Below are 6,273 nucleotides of genomic sequence, written 5' to 3'. Positions count from 1 at the left end.
GAAGAAACTCCAATCCACACATATATGGAGTGCAATGCAATATTCCTATAAACAAGTGTTGTAGGAAAGCAGATCTAGGGAGATTTAAGTTGTAACTATACAGTGGTAGAAACTGCTTCTCAAAGAAACTAACATTACATTTGGGATACGAAAGATGCATGGGAGTTAACCACTAATGAGGTAGAAAGAGTAAGCAAAGGAATTTCTGGTTGAAAGCAGAATGCAAATTTTAAAAAAATTAAGCGAATGCACATGCATACATATATGTAAGCATTATCTTTTCTTTTTGTTGAACAAGTACATATGTATTAAGATATTATCTTTTTTCTTTTCTTTGACTTTTCTTCCTTGCTTCTTTCTTTTTATTTCTATCACCTCTTCTTATATGCAATGCCTAATCTTTGCCATATGCTGTCCCGGGTTTTAGAGGCACAACACTGGACAATGCAAAGGAAACCCCTGCTTTCAAAAGTCATACATTCTGCTCTTTCCCATCTTGCAAGATGGCGGGGGGGAAAAGTTGAGAAGAAGCCAGATAACCTAAAGCCAAGAAGGCTGATGCCAAGAAGGCCAATGCCAGTGGCAAAGTAAAAAAGGCTAACCTCAAGGCTAAAAAGGTTAACAAGGGGAAGCCACACTGCAGCCGAAATCCTGTTCTCGTCAGAGGAATCGGCAGATATTCCCAGTCTGCCATGCACTCTAGGAAGGCCATGCACAAGAGGAAATACTCAGTGACTAAATCCAAGGTTGAAAAGAAAAAGAAGGAGAAGGTCCTTGCCACTGTTACAAGACCAGCTGGTGGTGACAAGAATGATGGCACTCCTGTGATTAAACCTTGCAAAATGCCTAGGTACTATCCAACCGAAGACGTGGCTCGAAAGCTGTTGAGCCACGGGGCAAAAAACTGTTTAGCCAACACGTGAGAAGACTGCAAGCTAGCATCACTCCTGGGACCATCCTCATCATCCTCACCGGATGCCACAGAGGCAAGAGGGTGGTTTTCCTGAAGCAACTGGGCAGTGGCTTGTTACTTGTGACTGGACCTCTGTCCCTTAATTGAGTTCCTCTGCGAAGGACACACCAGAAATTTGTCATCACCACCACCACAAAAATTGATATCAGCAATGTGAAAATCCCTAAGCACCTCACTGATGCTTGCTTCAAGAAGCAACAGCTGCGGAAGCCCAGATACCAGGAGAGTGAGATCTTTGACACAGAAAAGGAGAAATAAGAGATTACAGAACAGCGCAAAGTGGATCAGAAAGCTGTGGACTCCCAAATTTTACCAAAAATCAAGGCAATTCCTCAGCTCCAGGGCTATCTGCTATCTCTGTTTGCCCTGACAAATGGAATTTATCCTCACAGATTGGTATTCTAAATTTTTACAAAGAACCTAATTAAATAACTGAAAGATAAAAAAACATACATTCTAGTATAAATATATTTATGTATGTATACTTATGTCTATATGCACACGTATATGTGCACATATATATGCATATATCTGTGCATATGTATGTTTTACACGCACACACAGATATAGTGTTTTTAAAAAGGTAATAGTCAAACAAAGACTTAAATTAAGGGGAAGAATACAATCTATATCTGAGAGATAACTATGCCAGAATAAAGGGAGGCAAGAACAATGGTTTTGAGGCAAGAATGTCCTTGCTGTATTTAAGTGTAGAAGGTAGTACTGTTGGAGTACCATGGAGCAGGGAAAGGGATGTCAGAGAAGGTATAACAGAGAAATAATGTCCTGGATAGAAGAGTAAGCATACTGGAATGACATAATATAATTTGTGTGTTAAGCAAGATTACTATGACTCTGTGTGGAAAATGTATTCTGAAAGAATAAAAATGAAAGCATGGCCAGCACCCAGGAGGCTGCTGTGGTAGTCCACAGTACAGCTTAGGAGGTTGAGGGTCTGTAAGAAAATGGCAGTGGCGGAGATGGTGGAATGTTTCAATTTAGAATATATATTGAAAGTCGGGACCACAGTATATTATGATAGATTGATTTTTCAGGTGTGAATCAAGGAGAGGAATTGAAATTGATTCCAACGTTTTTTGATGTGAGCAACTGGAACGTACACTTTCCATTTCTCTAATGGAGAATGCCTGGGGAGGAGCAGAATCAAAGGGCGTCTAAGAGAATGAAAAGTAAGAATTATACAGCAAGAGGGACAAGAAAAGAATTATGAATTAGGACTGTTTTATAAGTGATCTATCACAACACACTGAGAAATGTTGGCAACATGAAGGATTTTTAATTACAGACGTGCTGGAACCATAATAGTGTTTTAGAATATTATTGAAATAATAACATAAATACTGTCTTGCTAGAAAAAAAAAATGTTGCCAGATGGGAAAAAAGAGGATAAGAAACCAAAGGATGTCAGGACTTGTTTTGTGATGGAAGCTGGCAAAGTTGTGGAGAATAGGGATTATTTGTTTAATTTTTACTAACTAATTGCTACATGCAATCCCTGTGCTGTGCACTGCAAGGGCAAATGAGTTGACCGCCATATGGTTCTTCCACTCAAGAACCTTGAGTAATTTTCAAAGTTATTTGCCCCCTTAAATAAGTCATTATCATGTCTTTTACCAACAGACTTTTTCACAAGTTAAAATTCCATGTCAAAGCAAAATTTACCTGTTATTTTATACAACTGACATATGACAGTTCATAATAATAAGATACATGCATACATAGATGCATATATGTAGATACGTATGCATATATACTATACTTCAGTAAAAAATCATCCATTCAAATTTAACACATTACATAAATGAGAATGAATTCAGGTATCAAAAATCATTCAAATATATCTAAATCAAGAACTGAAATAAAGACAAGGTTTTTAAAATGTATGGAAAAGTGAGAATTAATAATATATCAGCAGACAACTTTGCCTGACAGACGAGTTAAGGTCACACAAAGGATTGCATGAGGATCTTTGACTGATAAAAAGAAGTATCTAATTTTCACGCTAGTTTTCTTAACACTAATCTTAGTGTGTTATCACACCAGGGGATTAATTAATATCCGGTAAATCAATTTGGTAAAACATGACTATTGTCTCATTCAAAATGAATTTTCTATAATTTTGTATAATTTTTGCTAGTTATATAATGTATCTGAAATACTTGTTTTGCCTTTAATGCAAAAATAGCCTAAAATGAGATTTGGCTGACTTTATATAAACAAAGCTAAATGAATCTCAGGGTGGGATGATGTCAAATGTCAAAAGAAGAAGAGCTGGCCAATAATAATATATAAAAAAATAGCTAATTTGTTAGACTTCTATGCCAATCATTATGCTAATTGTTTTGCATAGAATCTTTTATTTAACCCTCATAGCTAACCTTAGGAAATGGGCATAATTATTACCCCCATTATTCAGAAAAATATCCTGGCAATATGAGTAACTATGATATAGGATAGTTAGAAATATTTAACAGAGCTCTGTTTGGATTCTGTCACTCGGCCTCCAGTATAATTGCCCAATAAGTTTTTCAATCAAACTAAGGAGAGTACAGAGAAAATCACAGGTGCTGCCTCACAATCTAGACCACAGAATGCACATGATCCCTAGCAAAAACAGATAAGGAATCAATTATTTCATAATATACCTTACAAATAGGAAACTCCCACAAAAGTACCAGTGAAGGAGAGAGAGAGAAAAACAAAAACGAAAACAAAAAATGTTTTCCTTTCTTACATTCCTAACTTGCTTGAATTTACTGTCCTTGAGAAATTCCATGATATTTCATTTAAAGCACCATATGTATTTGATAAAGTACTAAGAAGACAAAGAGTTTGTTTTTTTTTTCCAACCTCAAACTCATCTTTCTTTGGATTAAAATTCAACTATGGTTGTTTTCTTTCAAGTAGGGGGATTATAGAGTCAAAATTTGAAAGAAAAATATACACATATAATCATAAGTTGTAATCAAAGTTTAGAAATGGTCATATTGGTTGGTTGTTTCTATAGAAAAATTATATAATTTTTCTTCCTTAAAAGGGTTTCTTTTTGTTAATAATTTCAAAATCTCTTTGAAATGGTACACATTGCAGGGTTATGGTTTTGTTTCTTGTAGAGGTCTATGAACAATGCAGCTCCTTTTCAATACTCAACCTAAATGACTTAGTTGGTAAATTGTGTGTTAGGATCATAAAAACTGCCTCAGTGTCTGCATCATCCATAAATACCAAAGCCATAAAAATACACAATTCCTAGATATATTGCACAGTACACTCCTGGTTTTCAGAGAAATTGTTGGTGCCAACACATTAGTTTAAGTGCATCCAGGGTTAATGTGCTTTGGGGATAAATAATATCATTTTGTGGCCTTTCGTAGCAATGGAATTTACTCAGAAAAACAGTGCCATCTCTACCTACTTCTCAACAACGAACAGTAACAGAAATATTAAATCTAAATACTATAACATATGAAATCACAGACATTATGTTTCTGGATATTATTGTTTAACTTTGCATTTCAGGGAAGTAGGCCAAAGAGTTTGAAACTTCATTCATAAAAAAAGTATTATGATATGCTCTGATTAGAGTCTCTTAGCAATAGTTTAAAATGTAAATTATACTTAAAAGGAAAAATTTAAAAGTATATGTGCAGACTAACATTGGAAGAGTAATCATAAGTTGCAATGTTCTAGAAATTGAACGCAAGTACACAATCTAAAGAAAACATCACGAAAGAGTCTTCAAACAGGAAGGTGATATAGGGCAATAATTTGAAATAGTGTTTGTAGAAATAAAAATACATATTACATTAATAAGTGAGAATTTGAACAATTTTTCAAATTACTTTAACTTAACTATAGCATCCATTACGCTATATTCTTTCTCACCTCAACTTATATCCATCTGCTGATACCAGTCTGCTCTTTGCCTAGCTGTAGTCTATCATGTATTTGCATAAAAGCTTGTATTTCTCCTTTATATATTTGTTATGACTGCAATTAATATTATTTGGCAATGATTTGTTTAATATTTTTCTTTCCTGCTTGCCATACACCAATGTGAACCCTGTCTGTGTTGCTACTTCATAACTGTATCCCTGATATCTGATGCACAATAGATAATGCATATTTATTATGCAGGGTGTTCTAAACAGAGAAGAGATTATATAGAGTCACAAGTAGCCCCCCAAATTGAAAATAATATAGTTAAGTAGGTCACAAGCTGAGTGGTACAACATATGAAAAAATATTAAATACTCACAAGTGCCCCGGTTTTCAGTTGTGATTTTAATATATATATATATAAGTTGGAGATAGAAGAACATGAGATAATTTTTTAATGATCTAGAGATGCAAAAATGCTTTTGAGATGCAAAAATATTTTTGATTATATATCTCTGGGCATGTTAAATCTCAACTTCTATACTATTAATAGGAAATAGTAACGACTGTCATGAGGAAATGTTCCGTTTATATCCATGAATATAAACACTTCAGATTAAAACTGTACATCTTCTGCAGTAGAAAACAAAACAAACATACAAAAAAGCACAAATGCTTACATCTTATATTTTGCTTCATGAACTCCCTGATCTTAGTGATGGATTCCAACTAAAAACCCTTATTAATATTTAAGAGGGGAAGGAAATATTTTATACTGTTTACAATTATCATAGCTACAGTATACAAGGCAAAAAGTTTGATCTATATATTTCCTTATGCTTACGGATTTTACTAAACGACTATGTTTGATTCTTTGCTTGATGATAGTCTCCTCTAGTTTACTTAACCTTCTATATACCCAATTTTGCATCCCTCTGAACTATTTTTAGGTGTCAACAATGATCTGCATAGATTTGAATCAGAACTACATCCTACAAATAGTGCTCAGGTGACTTGGGTATTCTCAAGGTAAATTGCAAATATGTTCCTAGCTAAAGTGAGCTTTAAATGGGCCTTGTAGTTGTTGTTTAAAGATAGATCTTTAAACAAGTGCCCTGGGGGTAATAACAATAATGCTACCTTCAGTGCACGGCAGGTCTTTCTTCCATGGAGCATAAAATGCCTCGCACACGCCATCAAAGCTAGGAATGTGGCCATGTAAACAACTTTCCACTCGGTGAAGATGCCACTCTACTGTGGAAAGATCATCTCTTCCATAATAAAATCCTCAGAGAATGAGGCTAAGGAGAGCAGAGAGAGAAAAATCATTTCTTTATGAGGATTTTTCTCTTTATTTTTCTGTTGCAATCTTCCATCTAAGAATCATCAAATATATCACT

At 34.7% G+C, this 6,273-nt stretch overlaps 1 pseudogene; it reads left to right on the top strand.

The window, feature by feature from the left end:
- Positions 1 to 611: 611 nt before the first annotated feature.
- LOC105874681 (large ribosomal subunit protein eL6 pseudogene) lies at positions 612 to 1,421 on the top strand (annotated as a pseudogene).
- Positions 1,422 to 6,273: the final 4,852 nt, after the last annotated feature.

This window comes from Microcebus murinus, chromosome 15, assembly GCF_040939455.1.
Source record: "Microcebus murinus isolate Inina chromosome 15, M.murinus_Inina_mat1.0, whole genome shotgun sequence".
Classification (NCBI taxonomy): Eukaryota; Metazoa; Chordata; class Mammalia; order Primates; family Cheirogaleidae; genus Microcebus; species Microcebus murinus.
The sequence above is the reverse complement of the archived record's forward strand: the minus strand, read 5'-3'. Positions and strand labels throughout refer to the sequence as shown.